Source organism: Protopterus annectens, chromosome 4.part0 (genome assembly GCF_019279795.1).
Source record: "Protopterus annectens isolate FY-2018-M chromosome 4.part0, PAN1.0, whole genome shotgun sequence".
NCBI lineage: Eukaryota > Metazoa > Chordata > Ceratodontiformes > Protopteridae > Protopterus > Protopterus annectens.
Genome location: NC_056733.1, coordinates 1,369,091,655 through 1,369,109,622, shown reverse-complemented (window position 1 = coordinate 1,369,109,622; position 17,968 = coordinate 1,369,091,655).

Below are 17,968 nucleotides of genomic sequence, written 5' to 3'. Positions count from 1 at the left end.
AGTACATGCCCTCGTCAAAGCTATCAATTCTGCTGCTTGTGCAGATAAGTTATGTGGTAAGGATTGGGCTTCTAGAATTTCAGTGTCTGTAGCTACTGCATACCCTACCAGATTCTTCCCTGTAGGACCCCTTCTGCATGAGCCGTCCACGTAATATGTCACCTTGGCATTATCCAAGGGCATATCTGTGAGATCTTGTTTAGGTAAAGCTAACTGTTCAATTTCCTGCAGGCAGCTGTGTGGTGTGCCATCCACAGGAGTTGGAAGTAATGTTGATGGATTTAATGTCGTACATCGTTCAATTGTCATATGAGGTTGGCTCAGCAGTATAGTCATACATGAAAGATGTCTAGCAGGAGAAAGGTATGCCACTTTTTCTTGCAGTAAAATTATTGCAACTGCATGAGGCACTCTCAATGTGAGAGGCTGGAATAACACCACTGAGGCTGAAGCCTGTACTGCCATTGCAGCTGCAACTACTGCTTGTACACAGTGAGGCAAAGATCATGCCACTGGGTCTAACTGTGATGAATAATAGGCTATGGGGCGTTGCTTGTCCCCATGTTGTTGCGTCAATACTGACGTCATATATCCTTGTTTGCAATCTACGGTCTAAAAAATACATTTGTGATAATTTGGAAGTCCTAAAACTAATGAAGAAGCTATCAACTGCTTCAACCTGCAGAAAGCCGTTTCTGCTTTGGTTGTCCATTGTAAAATATCTTGTGCTGCCATTGGTGTCTTATATATCAAGTCAGTCAGTGGAGCAGATTCCAAAGCATCATTTGGTATCCAGCTCCGGCAGAAATTAGTTGTACCCAAGAAAGACATAATTTCCTTCTTGGTTGCTGGTTTAGGTGCTTGCAAAATTGTTGTTTTTCTTTCCTCATCTAGTATTCTACCTTCATTGGATATTACATATCCCAAGTATCTAACTTGTTTTCTCCAAAGTTGTAACTTACTTTTGTTTACTTTGTGTCCTTGTGTTGCTAAAAATGTCAATAATGCCACAGTATCTTCCCTGCATTGTTGCTGGGTGGGGGCTGCTAGCAAGATGTCATCTACATAAAGTAGAATTTGACTACCTCCCAGTGGGGTAAACCCTGCCAGGTTGCTAGCCATTTCTTGTGCAAAAATTGTTGGACTCTCACAATATCCCTGTGGTAGTCGAGTATATGTATACCTTTTACCCTGAAATGTAAATGCAAACCAATATTGACTATCAGGATGTATAGGTATCGAGAAGAAAGCATTACTGATATCTACCACAGAGAAATACTTCTGCTGTGGTTTTAGATCATTTAACAAAGTATGTGGGTCTGGCACCGTAGGTGCTCTAGGTATTACTGCATTATTTACAGCTTGTATATCTTGTACCATCCGCCATTCCCCATTCGCTTTTTTAACAGGAAATAGGGGTGTATTACATGGTGAATCAGGAGATTCTACCAGTACTCCCTCTTTGAGTAATGCTGCTATTATAGGCTTAATTCCTATTTCTGCATCCTTTCTCAAAGGGTATTATCTTTTCTGTGGTCTAAAAGCTGACTTTGGGATAATTGTAACTGGTCTTGCTGTTCAAATAATCCTACTTCTGACTTGCCTGTTGACCAAAGAGTTGTTGGAATTTCACATAAGACCTTTTCTTCTTCTTCTAATAAAAATGCTAATCAGCTGTCCTCGCTAGATTGCAAGTGTACAGCTGGATGTGTCTGTGTCAACCAATTCAGTTTTTGTTTCCATATCCCTTGTTCTGACAGTTCTAAATCAGTCTGTTTCTCCCATCTTGTTACTTTTTCTCCTAAGTCTGCCCATTTTACACTTTTATTCTTTGTCAGGCTGACATGTGGTAATCGATTTAATCTATATAATGCAAGGAATTCTTGAGGTAATGAACAGCTGACTACACTGTTCCCCTCAGTATCCCAGTACAAAGTACGCAATACTAGTCTAGTTGCACGATTTCTGAATAATTCTTGCTCATATTCTCTATCAGGTCCTGGTGTAGTACAGTAGTATAGAGTACAGTGTAACAAATGCTGTCAATCAGTGTCGAGGGAGGGGGCTTTACTGATGGCTATGTTCATCAGTTCCTCGGTTACTGCCCCTGGACCAGTCGTGACTAGGTCCTGGCTGTACCAGTAAAAAGTTTCACCCTCCGATCACACTACAAAGGTATCCATTTGTCTCTGTGCCTCCATACCTTGTACAGTTGGAACTACTGCTATGCCAAATATCTGCATAAGGTCCCTACCCAATAGGTTTACTGGACACTTTGTAGAAACAACAATTTTACTTCTCTGGGTCATACCTGAAACAGGGTCAGTTATTGCTATATCATGGGAAAGTGGTTCCCTGTATAGCTGTCCATTTGCGGCTTTTACTAGTATATAATCAGGTGATTTGGAATGTTCTGGTAACTTGGAGGGGTGTATCAAAGTCCATGATGCTCCTGAGTCACACAGGAATTTGACTTCTCTTCCCTCCACCAGAAGTGTAACTTCCGGTTTCGTATCTGCTAAGTAGAGCTCTAAGCTCAATAATGCTAAGTCCAAAATTTCACTTTCTTCATCCTCCATATCTACTTGCACTTCCTCTACTCCTTCTATCACATTTACGTCTGTTTTCTGTTTATTAACTTTTCGTGATGATTTCTGACTTTCACATGATGTATCTTCACTATCATATAGTCAGTCCTCATCTCCCTTATCTTCTGAAATTACCTTTTTGTTTTGCTTACAATCCCTTGCTAGATGTCCCTTTTTCCCGCACTTGAAGCATTCACCTCTTTTTCCTCTCTTCAAAATCTTCTGATCGTTTGTCAGACTGTTTGTTTCCCTGGGCATTCTTCTTGCCCTTTTTACCTGACTGTAATACAAATACTTCAGCTCTGTCTTCAGCAGTGAAGACTTGCGCCTTCTTTTTCTTTTTACTATTAAAATGTCTTTCAGCATGTCTAGCATACTCAAGTAAGGCTTGTAGCCTCCCTGTTCGATGGTCTATCATATGCTTTGTAATGAAGCTACTAATAGGTGCAATGCAACCTTTCAAAAATGCATTTTTTAATTGTTATTCATACGGGGAATCATTTGTTTGGTTCTCAGGAACCGACATACTGCTATGATTATTAAAACATTGTAATAATCTAGCATAATACCCATCTATCATCTCATTTTCCTGTTGTATGCATTGATTAATTCAAGTCCAGTCTGCTCTAGATTTCCATTTCTCAGAGATTCGGTCTGTTAGACCTTTCACTCTGCTGTCTAACTCTGCGTCACTGTGTGGGAGGGGTTTAAGCTCTGCATTACGAGGAATCCAGGTGCCACAAATCATGTGCCAATCTGGACCTATAATTTGTCTTACTACTTTTTCTACTTCTTCCCCATTCAAGTGGTAACTCAAATGCCTTGTAAATCTTCTAAAAATTTCGTAAAATTAACTTTTGGATGGGGAATTCCCTCAGTAGCCTTCCGGATATCCTCCGGTGTCCATGGCCTGTATACTAAGAGTGTTGGGTCCTGCCCTTCCTTTCCTGCCTGAGGATTTGGAACTTCTATAAGTGGGCATATTTCTTCCTCACTCTCATCCTGTAGGTTTCTCTCTGTTTGATATAATTCTGTGTCCCTATGTGTTTTACGTGTTCGGGACCTAGTTCAATAGGATCTCTAACAAATGGCTGTGGTCTTGCTGAAACTTCAGGATAATGCAGAGGCGGACCAGCCTGTCCACTCACTTCATATCCTGAAAATGGTAAGGGAGGGGGCAAGGGAGGAGGAGGGGGAGCTGTCGCTATTACCAAGTTATTATCCTCTTTGTCTAGAAATAATGTTTTTGAATTTTTCAGCTTCTGCTCTCTACGATTTGCTTCCTCAATCCACCTGTGTACCTGAGGAATGCCTAATTGGCGTTGCTTTTTTGCCTGACCTCCCGCATCAGATTTTAGCTGTTTAAGGAGTTTAACTAGTGAAGTTTTATCTAGTTTACCATCAAATTCATATTTATTAACCCATTTCGTATAATACCTAACGTTATCAGAACATTGTAATTGCATGTATTTTTGCCTTCGTTAGGCGGATCTCGCGATGTTTTAGTGCACTGATTTCCCATAGTAAAGAAAATGTTACATAACCCTTTTTATCATGTGATATCAAATTCCCAGTTCCTGTTCACAGTTTATCTAGAATAACTGCCTACCTTATTCTGTTACCCTGATCTATGACCAAATATACAGTACTTCCTTTTGTCCCTGATCTGCAAAACAAATCTTGACAACAATATACTGTAACCTAGTCCCTGATCTAAAACAGAAAAAAGGCAAATTTCTCCTACCTGAGCCTCCAGTATTGAACTGTCCAATGTCCACTCTTCGGCCACAGATCAGAAAGTGGCCAGCCTCTTTAAATGACAATTCAGTCGGAGGTCTTTTCACCCAAGAAGAACCGTTTTGGTAACTTCTCCTGCGCAGTATTCGACCACCGGTAGACTCTGATCTGCAGCTGTCTGAGGGAATTTTCCAGCTCAGAAGGACAAAACTGTTAAATAAAATCAAGAATTCAATACACAGGAGGTTCAGATTCTAAAGTTTACTAGTGTACACCAGGAGGCAAAAAACGTACAAGTACAGAATTTTGTCTGACATGAAACAGGAAGCACACAATTTTATATAGGTTTAACATTCAAGCTATGCCCACCTTACTGACATGATATGTCACAGGGCATCTACATCACTTTAGCTTACAGTCTTCTATTCCTAAAGCTATTGATGCTGTATATTTTAAAATAAACTTTTCCTCTAGATACAATACGATCTTGCTATCCAGCTGGTCAGATATAATGTCTTTCTGTAAAGTTACTTCTTCAAGGTTTCATATCAGTTCGAATACAATAGCAGATTCAGTCTTTTAATAATCTTCTTTGTTCTCTGTTACACTTTCCTACCAGCTGCGCGCTTATCTCAGTAACACATATACAAGGCCAAATCATTCCAGCAGGAAAGAGCAGAAGATTTCATTATTTCACACATTTAATTTCCTGACCCAGCAGATAATCACTTGTGAAAAGCATAAACATTAAAACTTGCTAAGCTAGTATCTGCCTGGGTCGAAGGTCAGTTTTGCTTCAAGCCATACTGCAGTTGCAAAACTACTTACTTTTACACATGAATTAATCCTTACTGTTATATGATTAATAGAATAAAATGCATTATATACTACTTTGCTTTTAAACTAGCATTTCTCATATATTCAAATACACATTTTTCTAACAATAAGAAGGAATGTTTATGCAAATTACACCAAACAGCAATAGCGTAATGGTAGAGCGTTCGCACAACGAGGAAGCATTCACTGTTTGAGTCCCACCACTCCCCTTCCTATTTATGTTCTAAATTAGTATATGAAATAATTCCTGACTTACATTATTAAAATTTTACTAAGGCCTATGTATCAGTGAACAAAATATATATTTATAAAGGATCCTGACATATAATTGCCCGCAGTTAAGCAGTGCTTTACCCAGCGCAATACAGTTGCCCGCAGTTAAGCAGCGCTATACCCAGCACAATATAGGTGCCCCGTAGTTAAGCAGCACTTTACCCAGTGCAATAGAGTTGCCCATAGCTAAATAGCACTGTACCCAATGCAATAAATTTGCGAGGAGGTGCGCATCATGCCAAGCAGCGTACCATAGGGCAACGTGGAGCAATGTAGAGCAAAGTTGCTTAAACACAGCCACACCCCTTAGCCTGTCTGGACAGTAGTAAAATAAAATGTAATGAAAAGGTTTGAACACAGGACTCTGCGCACCATAATCAAAGTACTGAACCACTAAGCCATGACAGCTTAAGATAAACAGCCACTGTTAACATACATATACTTATAAATGGTAGATTAACCATTACTAAGCAGGTCTGCAGTCAGCCGAGAATTTTCTAAAACGGTCAATTACAAAAAAGTGCGGGAAATGCGGCATATTTAAGCCTCATAGGTGGGAATACTCACCATAACTGATTGTAGCTCTCATCTGCAGTTAGAATCACTGGTGCTGGAGAGGGTACATGCTTTTGAGCACAACGTTGGGGCATCGAGGAGTCGAAATACATGGTTTGGCTCTTTGTCCACCTTCATGAGTCAAGACTCCTGCAGGGCCAGTTCCAAGGGATGGCGTACAAGGCAGAGGCTTGGAACTGGTTAGCTCATGAACTCACCAGTGTCACAGGCATTCCTCGGACTGGTGAGCAGGTCTGTCACCACCATGCAGACATGAAGAGACAGAAGCAGGACCTACTGAACCAATGGATACAGGAGGCCCGTGGGATGCAAGATGCCTCACAACTGAGTAGGTAGCCATGGAATGCAGTATGTAAGAAATGATAATTGATTCTGTATAATGGATAGGTATGTCTCAATATCCCTTCATTTACTTCACAGCTGCAGGTGTCCGTGCTGCGAATCAGCAAGCCTATGCAGATAGGCTGCTAAGGCTGGGCCACCAGGCAGGTTAGTGATTATTCTGCATGTATTGTTATATAAAATAGGTGAGAGAGCCTGAAAGAAAGTGTTGTAACCCAATAATACAGCCATAAAATGCCCTGAATAAGTCATCTCCATGTTACTGTTATATAAAATAACTCACAGAGCCAGAAAAAGAGTCTAGTAACCCATTAAGAAAGGTAAAATATGTCTGGAATAATATCTCTGCAGGTACTGTCATATAAAATAAGTGAATGAGCCTGAAAAAGAGTGTTCTAACCTATTAATAAAGGTATAATATGTCTTGAATATGTCTTCCATATGCACTGTAATATCAAATAAAGGAGAGAGCCTGTGGAAAAGTGTGTAATGTAATTAATAAAGGTATAAAACCTGGAGTGTGTCTGTGTCACTTACTTTGAAATGTTGTTGTACCCTTGCATTATACAAATAGTACTGTTTTAATAAGTGATGGCAACCCACAGTTGGACAGTCCCATCTAAAGTGGTTGATGGAAGTGCTACTAGCTGTGAAGCATATAACAGTCCTCAACAGTCAGTTACTGGCTGGCATGCATAAGTAAATCTGGCAGATGAGTAGCTCGTTAATTTGTTACCCAGAAATGTGGATGTGCTACACGAAATGCAGTGTCCTGTACAAATTGAACTGAAAATGTCATGTGAACACATCCAGATATGTAGATAAAGAAATATAAATAAAATCAATAAATATGTAGCAGTAACATCTGCATCTTGGGCAGTTAGTATGTCAGATATAGGTCAGGTATATAATGAACTAGGCAAACCCATTACACAACCTAATGCATGTTGGCAAGTGTAATAATACATGTAGGGGATATACACCTGCAGTCTCTAGGAATGTAGTGTAGACTAAAAGTACTTATAAGATGTTAATTGAGGTTTCTTTCTACACCCTACTGTATGTGCATAAACCATGCAATTCCACACCTCAATGGGTATGTGTAATCTCAAAACATTTGTTGGGACATATGTCCTATTGTTTTATAAATATCTGCATTCACTTTGATGCATGTGCCCTGTTCAAACACCACAATCATGGTGACCTGTTGCTACCAATCATCCCTGCATGCTGTTGGAATGTCCACTGTCGTTCAATATATGCATGTGTTATGCTTGCTGTTCAACTGTTGGAACCTTGGTGTGTTGGGTTAATGGGAATATTACTGCATGCTGTTACAACTAATTTGGAATGCTGTTGTTTATGTTGTAATTAAACACACCTAATCACAAAACATATGGGAAGGCCGGTCCCAGCGGACCCACCTGTCAGTCCTCAGCTGGCGAGTGCACCTGGCACAACAAGGTCCAGTGCCCAGCCCAGGCTCCCCTCCTCTGTTGGTCCTGTGCCACCTTAGGGTGGAAGCGCTGCAGGGGATGGGACTCGTTCCCCCCCATGCAAGCATGGGTGGAGAAGGGTCACCTGTCACCCTTTGAAGGGTCTGGGTTGTGGTGTGTAGGGAGATCCAGCGTTCAATCGCTGATCCCCTACACCAGCTCGAGGCGAGAGTGGCGTGTCTCATGGGTTAGCCTGCCTGTTCTACGCAGCCCCCAGCACAGCTACTCTCGGGGCTGTGAAGGTGCAGTGGTGACTGCCCATGGGTGGGGATCTCAGTTCCACTGTTACCATCTGTGGGCTCATGCGCTTGCGATTTCCAAACATCCGTCCACATCAGTTGTGTTCACCCACCCCATGTGTCATACACCGCCCCTGTATGCATCTTGTTTGTCTTGTCTGTTTACCTCCCCAACCTACCTCCCCAAATATACCTACTTCCTCTACCTCTCTTTCCACTCTCACTTGAAAAAAAAAGGGCAATCTGTACCCACAAAAAAATTACACCCCATACATAGCTGCCCATTTCGCACACAATTATAATTGGTAGTATAACATACTTTGTTGTCCTCACCCCTCTCCCAGGGGTGGAAGGTTTCAAATTTCACTCCATATTTATTGCATATGCACAGCTGTTGCTGATAAAGAAATGGGCAGCTATGGACCTTCCCTACACCCGTCCTACACATCCCGAGCTTGTTTTCCTACTGTCTTTCCCTCTTTGTGCCCCCTTTTTCACCACTTTCCTATCTCCCCATTTTCTTTTCTTTCAAAGAAATTAGCGCGAGGGTAAGCGGGAGTAAGCACTTTTAAGCAGTAGTAAGCGGGTTTAAGTGAGTGTGTGCATGTGTGGGCTTAGCTAAGCATCACTAAGCTTCATGCAAACCTGCGCAAACCCGCTTAAAACTGCTTAAAAGTGCCTTAGTCACTCTATGTCAGGGCCATTGTTCTGCTCAGCAGCAAAATAAAACACCTCTGTCAGTCTCGAACCCCAGACCTTGGACACACTAGACTGCATGAAGTACCACTAAGCCACAATAGATTTACAATAACTTGGTGCTGAAATAAATATATCATGCATTACAATGTGGGAATGTAAAGGGAAAATAGGAATGTCATAATACAAATCTTGTTCTGTGGGTCTTTACCAGCAGTTGTTGTGGAATTGCATGGCATGACTGTGAAAAGAGAACCAGCCATTCTAGCAGGGAATAATGTTACAATAGCACCTTACAAACCCCACACAGTATCAGAACAGGATAAACACTGGCATAGTTGAATAGGGCAGAGGCCAGACTTCCCAACTGTGACTGCTTTACAGGGATGTCCCTGATTCATAAACAAATGTTAGCTGTGCCCCTCTGAATCACTCTGAAAAGTACTAACATTAGGCAGAAAAGTGGGGAATAACACTTAATGAATAATGTCAATAAGTGAGAGTAGACACTGCTTGCACATCAGAAAAGGTGTAGTAATACATATGCTCTGATTCCCTCGAAGTCTCAACTGAAATATGCCTGTAATATATTACAGGTGTATCTCACTTATATGTACCTTTTCCTGAGGCTGTTCAATTATATACCTGAGAATATCTGAGGCCTGGCAGAGGCAGAAACACTCAGGCATATCAGCATTTCTGCTGTTACACACTCTGCAAATAGCTTTGGAAGGAGTTCCACAAGCATGCCGTTATGTAGGAGTACAACACAGAAATATCACAGGATGTAGCCATGTACTGCTATCAACCAACTGTAACAATGCCATTGTTCCAGTGCTGAATAGACTGGTGTGGTGCACAGACAAAGATTAATAGGCTAACCTCTGGCTACCATCTGGATATGTCCACAGGTGGGAGCTACGCAGACAGACTACTTGCCTCGATAGACTAACAGGTACACAGCAACCCTGTATGTTCAGCAAGATAAACATCAAACGATAATAAATAATGCTCTCTGCAGTTCTGCACCCCTACCCAAAAGTACTATATACCTGTGTATTCAGGCAAAATCAAGGGTGTAGGTAGACATACTCAGTACTGAAATATGTCCAGTTGTCTTGAGCAGCCTGTGCTAATGTCAACACAAACAAACCACAAACTGTTCAGAAGTGAGTAACTTAATAATTACAGTATAGCAGATCACAAACAGTGCATGTGCCAGAGGAATACATTGCAATAACTACTTTTGTATGGCAGTTAATTGTCTAATTCAAAAAGAAAGTACATACTCCCATGTATAGTGTTAGCATTTGGAGGGGTGAGTAAAAGTCTACACTGAGAAGTTTGTACTGGAAGCAGCAGCATTCAGGTTTGAGTACAACATGCATATCACTGGCTACAACCCTAGCTTCAGATATGAGACATATACCAACCTTCTGACTGACACAACGGCGTCCAGAGCAAACAAGCATGGGCCCCACCTTGGAAAGCTGAAAGGGCTATGCCTACCTAACCTAGCATTTTATAGCAGTGGGCTGCAATCACAGTGAGTACTGCAATCACCACACAACAGGCTGCATGCAATTACTAAATGGTAAGCACCAATTGCTGCAGAGGCCGTCACATGCACATGTGCAGATACCTAGAAAAGCAGGCTGTACCTGCTGTCCACACATGCAATAATGTCATTGCAGGAACAGAGAGAGCGAGAGTGAGAGAGAGACAGAGACAGAGACAGAGACAAAAGAGACAGAAACTAAAACAGACAGAGAAAATCCCCAAAAAAAAAAAACTGTAACAACAGACGGAGCAGCGAAATACAAAGGTTAGGAATGTAACACATATGTATTTTCCGGCATGTAGTAGATGTTCTTGAAGAGTACTCTACATACTGTGAATCATCCATATGTGGCAGCAGTACGTATCTATATGTATCTGCATATGTGCATAGGGCAAGGGACATACTGCAACTGTTAGTGAAGGGTGGACAGATATATGTTGTTGAAGGTTGTTATGTGCATATATCTATGTAAGTTGTAGTGTGTGGCATAGAAAACAGCATGCAGTGCTGGTATATGTCATGTGGTGGTTAAATGCTGTAGGACTGATTTGTCAGATCTGCTGTGTTACAGCCAGTGAGGCCTGCTAAAGCTACATGTGCTAAGGACACCAAAATGCATTCTGCACAACACTGTGCAATATTATTACATAACTGTATATCTCACAACTGTCGCATAATTGATATCCCCACCATGAAAGGTGGACTGTATATGTGCCTATATGTACATCTATATGTACAGCAATGGAAGTTTAGATGTATGTGCATATATATGTATATATATATATATATATATATATATATATATATATATATATATATATATATATATATATATATATAAAGAGAGAGAGAGACACGGGGTCATGCGTACTGCAACAGGTGTGTGGTATGGACTGAAGACCAGTGTCGATACTGCAGTGCCATCCCTCCTTTCCAAAACACTGTACCCATTAACTACCACATAGGTGGAAATCTACCTAACACTGAAGGTGTGATGAGGGAACATGGGACACAGGTGGACAGTAGCCTCCCCTTTGATACTCACAGTGCCACACTAGTCTTGTAATCTGTCTACATGGTACGTGTCATCACAAAAGGTGTGTCATCTAGGGAACTATAGGTCAGTGTTCCCCTCTACTCATCACAATGCCCCGTGTGGTATGTACCTCACATGACAACTACAGCAAGTGGAAAGGCCACAGACATACCACACAAAGAGTCATACTGGCCTCAAACAGATGCCCTATGCAGAATGACTCACAAAACCATAGCTAGACTGTGTTGCATACCACCCACACAGAGGTGACCTCTGCCGGACATAGAGAGGTATGTCACATCCATAGCTGTTGGACAACCACCATGTCAACATATCACAATCCCTCCAGGCTATACGCTCTAGGGCCCTAAACCTCGTCAGCTCACTAAACAGCATATGCTGGAGGGATAGGTTCCTATCTCAGAGATATGCCATACACTGGAATAAACCACCTATCAATAGCAAACAACGCTCCTCATTAGTTGTTGTCATAAATACCCCTGATGATTGTTTGGGAGATAGGTAATACACCCCTGGAAAAACCTCTGTGGTTCTGGTTGACAGGGGCAAGTGAAATCAAATTACATGTGTGTCAAAGGCCAGGGTAGCATATGGCTAGGCTGCTCTAGGCCCTAGGGCCAATAGCGTATTACCTACTTATGACATGATGCACACACACATGTACTCAGTGCAATACCTGCTATGTGAGGTTGAATGAGTTTGACGGTGAATGTGTGCAAGGTCTGTAAAGGTGTGATAGCTTAGTGTTAATTTGTTTCTGTCATGGTAGTTTGTGTCCTAACTGTGAGGCCAGCAAAATATATGTATGTTATTGCTAGGCAGACATAGTAGTATGGCATACGTTGTGATGTAGTTCTTTGTTGACGACTGTGGTGTCCCATTGTAGGTAGGCTAAAGCAATACATATATGCTTAGTGAGTGGTACTGCTGGTGAATCCAACTCCCATATGAACTGTAGTACTACCTGAAGCTGTAGGCCTAAACAGCACAGTATGGTGTATGTTCACATTGCTTGGAAACACTGTATTGTGTGTTTCCTATAGTCTGCACAGATTACATACCTCAGGCATAAGGTTTTGCAAGTAGTGGCACACAGTACTGTATGGTACACAGGTAAAGCTCATCTGGGTTGGCATACATTTGTGTGTTGTATGGATGTCTGATGTGTGTGTAATTATGCGTGCACCATGCTCACAATCATATATATGTTACAGGGTATACGTGTGTATCTAGCAACATGTATACACTGTTACAACAGTATGCCACCTATATTGACAACTGTGCACATATGTTAGGCAGGGGTATGGCATCAATGACTAGGGTGATTTACTGGTAATACTGTAACTGTACTTTACATTCATTGCAATGGATGACATCTTTCTTCATGCATTAGCTTGATATATACCCCTGTGGCGAGGTTGTGCAGTGTGTCACAAACAGTGTGCCGGGTACTGGTGTATAGTGGTTTGATATATAGAGTGTGCCAGGCACTGTCAGTCAGCTGTGGCCTGAGCACCAATATGTGGTATTGAAGGTGTGTATCCTCTGACAGACAAACGGATGCTATATATGGCAGTTAAGTGATATCTGTATTGAAGGGTGTAAAGTGTGCCACATGACTCGGTCACACATATTGTTCATTTCTCTTTCAGGGCGATGGCCCACCAACATAAACCCTGTTACACAGCAGCGGAGGAACAGGAAATCCACCACAGCCTGGTGCAGCACTACTCCCTGCTGTTTTCCAGAAGCAGCCAGCACCAGCATGAGCAGACTGCACTGTGGCAAGATCTTGTTCGTCGGGTAAATGACATAGGCATACATGACCACACATATGAGCAGGTACGCCATCACTGCAGTGATTTAATTAGACATGTCCGGCGGCGTGCGTCTGATATCCACAGAAAACAGCTTGCCACAGGTGGTGGGGTGGCCATTCATCTGCTCCTAAGCATAGTGGCTCCTGGCCAACAACAGCAACAGCAACAGACATGTGTCGTCATGGAGGCCAGAGCCACCCAGCATGTTGACATGGAGTGTGCAGGTACCATGCCCTATCTGTAGACTACTGTTACCTGTATTGTTAGATTATGCATATGTGAGATGTGTACTGTGTATTTAGCAGTTGTGCTGCCTAGTGTTGTGCAATACTGATATGTGGAATATTATCTGTACACCTGTGACTGTCGACTGTTGTTCTACTGTAGTTTAGCAAACCCACAGTAGCAATGCCAAAGTTGTGGCCACTGACAAACTGTCTCATATTTTTGTAGGTCCCTCTGGTGTGACAGCAGGGCGGACGATCCATGCTGGTGAGTGTGTTATAACTTTAATATTGGTAATGAAATGTGCATGTCATAGGTGAGGTGTAGGCCATGTACACGTAACACACCTACGCATAATGCATGCTGTGCATGTTTGCTGTAAGACGTTGTACATCTCAGTGATGTCAGTAGCTGCCTCAATCACATGCAATACACAGAGCATCAGACACACTTGTGGCAACTCTGTACTGCACATTGGATAGGCATAGTTGATACAGATGTGCACAACATAACACGTTTGTCATACGCAGTACACCTCAACATGCTACACATGGCATAACCACACACCCACTGTAAGGTCACACTTCAGTATTCCACATGTCATCCACACAGCACACATGATATACCTGAGGGGTAGAGGCCTATCATGGGGCTGTGCAACACTCTTCAACACATAACACAGTCATGTTAAGCAATGCTCCCTATTGGGCACCTCACACACCCATGTACAAAGTGGCTGTGCAAGTGTGAACGTAGCCACGGCACTGCAGTTCAGGTACAGCATGCTAGGCGGTGGACTGTCACACATTAGTAGACTTGAGTGACCACATGATGCATGATGATGATGGCTCATGGTACTACACTCCATCCAGTTACAGTGACCACAGTACTACACATAACAGTCATTGCTTTGCACCTCAATGGTGTGTGTGTGTGTGTGTGTGTGTGTGTGTGTGTGTGTGTGTGTGTGTGTGTGTGTGCAAACATATGCACCTATACACAATATGCGTAGCATGTTGTGTGTGTGCAAACATATGCAACTATACACAATATGCATAGCAGTCACCATCTGTACAAAGTGACACATATATGTCCTGTAATGCTATTGGGTGTATAGGTCACATGACACACATTGGGTTACAGTCGTGTAGCATGCCATGTCATGGCTGGCACTGACATATCTGCAATATGTCCCACACTCACCATAACCACTGTACAATGGCCATGTCACATATACATGCATCACTCATCCCGTGTGTGTACATAGCATGCATGTGCTACACCTGTGCCCACAATTATCTGCTACAGACACAGACACTGTAATCAGACATGGAAATCTATGTGACACACAGATAACACATGCAGCCATGGTATGTATACCTGTGAGTGATGGTGCACAGGACATTGCAGAGCTTATAATACTTGCACAGCAATGTTGTGTCATTGTACACATTGTGTTCCAGGTTGTAGCCAATCACTGAACAACTGCACACATGCATCAAAGTCATGTATACTGTTATTAACTAGGGCTGTCTACACTTGCACTGCATGGTCTTGAGCAACACATATTCTGCATGCTGTCACATGTCAGGTGACTGTTTGCCTTGTGATACTGTCACCCACCTTCAACCACTATTGAGTATGTTTTGGATTGCTGGTGTGCGTGTGTATCTCCTGTGGTGAGGAGTGTATTTGTGTGCATGTGTGCATGTGTGCATGTGTTCATGTGTGCATGTGTGCATGTGTGCATGTGTGCATGTGTTCATGTGTTCATGTGTGCATGTGTGATAACATCATGTACAGATTGTAAAGTGTGTTTCCTGTCTTCCTCTCACAGGTGCAGAGGTTGGGTTGGCTGAATGCAGCAGGGAACCTGAAGTCACTGCCACAAATAGTGGAGATGATGATACATGTATTGTGGCACAGGCAGGTTTGACAGGGTCTGTCGTTGGTCTGCCAATCGACAGTACACAGCTTTCCACCCCATCTATACACACACTCATACTGCCAATACATCCCTCATCACCATTGGCCTTAGCCGAGGGACAGCATACAGTTGGTATTGACCAGGATAGTGTGGTATCCATGGCATATGCATGCTCTCACAGCAGCCATACCCAGATTCCTGGAATGGTACCACATAGGCGGATGTCCAGGGGTTCTCGTTGGAGCACCGCTGGTCGTAATGCCCCAGGCAGACATGCCCACACAGGTCTTACGACCTCAGGTATGTTCCAGGCTGTAATACAGGCACAGGCACTTATGGAACGGTACACCAGACAGGAACTAAGGGTGCAGAGGGCCCATAACACAGCTATCAATGACAGTGTCCGTGACCTTGCTGGTGCCATCTGTAATTACACCGAGGTCATTGATAGATGTTGGGGGGAGACATTAGATGCCCTCCACAATGTGTTTTCCATGAGCCAGGACCGTGCGGGATGGTTGAGACGTCGATGCGGACGTATGCCAGCAACATCAATGGCTGGCAGTCCAACCCACAAATCACAGCCGCTCCCATAGTGGCAGTACCATCTCCAGCAATGCTGGGACTGGCCTGTCGATTGACCATCCTAGTAGACCATGTGCACATGGCTCTGGCCAGTCCCAGCAGGGACATTGGTCCAGTCGACATACCTCTGCCTCTGATGATAGTACCCAGTCAGGCTTGGTACCCGATACTGTCCGTAGCACCCCTGCCAGGCACAGGTACTGTGTCCGTGCCCAGAAACAATGATCTGTACAGCCTGGCAGGTACAGTCTGTGGCTGTCCCACAACCTCCCGTATATAGCAGCTACATGGTGGAGCTGTATGCATGCAGACACACACACATAAACCAAACACCTAGGGCTCACACATACATACACACATTACATCAGCATTGACCCATGCTGTACTATTGTCCCTCTCTCTCTCTCTCACACACACACACACACACACACACACACACACACACACACACACACACACATGTCAATTGGATGGGTCAATGTGGGGCTCTGGCAAACCAACAACACACCCTGTGCATATGATGAAACCTGTGCCACCTCCTGTCATCTGTAACATTGATGCAGGAACAGGCTAACATGGTGCTGATGCACAGGGTGACATTATAGCAGTGTAGCAATGTTAGCATGTTGTCAACAGAAAAAGTGTAATGATATCCTTGTAGGTATATCTGATCAGGCATGATGCATCAAAGCTATGATTGTCAATGTAGTATTGTTTACACCAGTGTTAAGTCTGAGCATGTATTGTCCGCCAATGTGCCACTTGGCTGAAGTGTATAGTGTTGCCAGCATGTGTTAGTGAGTGGACAGTACGTGTGTGATGTGTGCAGTACAGATTAGCAGGTGTACATCTGTGAACATGGTGGGGATGCACTGTCTGCATGTACGTGCATAGTGGACAAATGGGATGTGTGACATACCCTGTATTACACAGTGTTAACATCCCATAGTATCTCTCAGCGGCCAGTATGCATTCTACTACAGATATGTTCTAACATGGGTACACATGTGTGTATGACATGGTTTGACACTATGCTGTGGGTTATACTGTTACTATCTGCCAATGTTTTGCATTCTGGTAGCATACACAACCTCAACAGCCTGAATATAACCAATCATTAGATGATGTCCTGACAACTGACACACAGATGTAGGGAACTCAGTAACAGTTGGATCCTTCTGGTACTATACTACTACAGTAACCAGTGGTATTGACCGCCACCCATTTCTGGGACCACACCTGTTTGGCATATAGCCCTCTTAGGTACATGCAAACACACTAGGGATATGTCCATCCACATCTGGAAATGCATGCATTGGCCTACAATGCATTCTCTGGATGAGACACATGTCCTACACAAGGGTATCATACAGACAGATACCTGTTATCCAACACATGCTGTATAGCTCTATAACAACTATAGCATAGTCATCCACGTTTACTATACATACTATCCCGACAGTACCACATAGATGGTAGCCCCCAACATGTATGTCGGGTACCAATGTGTACATACAGCCAAGTGTTATGTCATCTGTCCTTTGGTATCCACATATCCAAAGGTATTGTGAAGTCCCTCGGTGTATCACATAAGAAATTAGGGGCCTGTATGCATATCCACAAGGCTGTTGTACACCTATAATGACTGTCCATTATTGCCAGACTTTGTTGTGTATGAACATGTCTGACATATACCCCAGGCATGTACCCTCACTCACACTAGTCTATAGAAACTGTCATGGGTGTGTGTGACACAGATGACCTTGGCCACAGATCACTACAGTGGCCGGCCTTGTCACATACATACATATATGACCTACGATCTGAGAAGCAGCGGCACAATCTGTCAAAGGTAACAAATGTACTCATGTAGTATGCAGGCTTCACACCTATGTACTAATTGAGGTCACATGTACATATATTTATTTGCCACACAGATACCTGATGTGTGCAATGCACATACTGTTTTAATCCTGATATGCCATATAGTAGTAAAAGCAAAACCCACA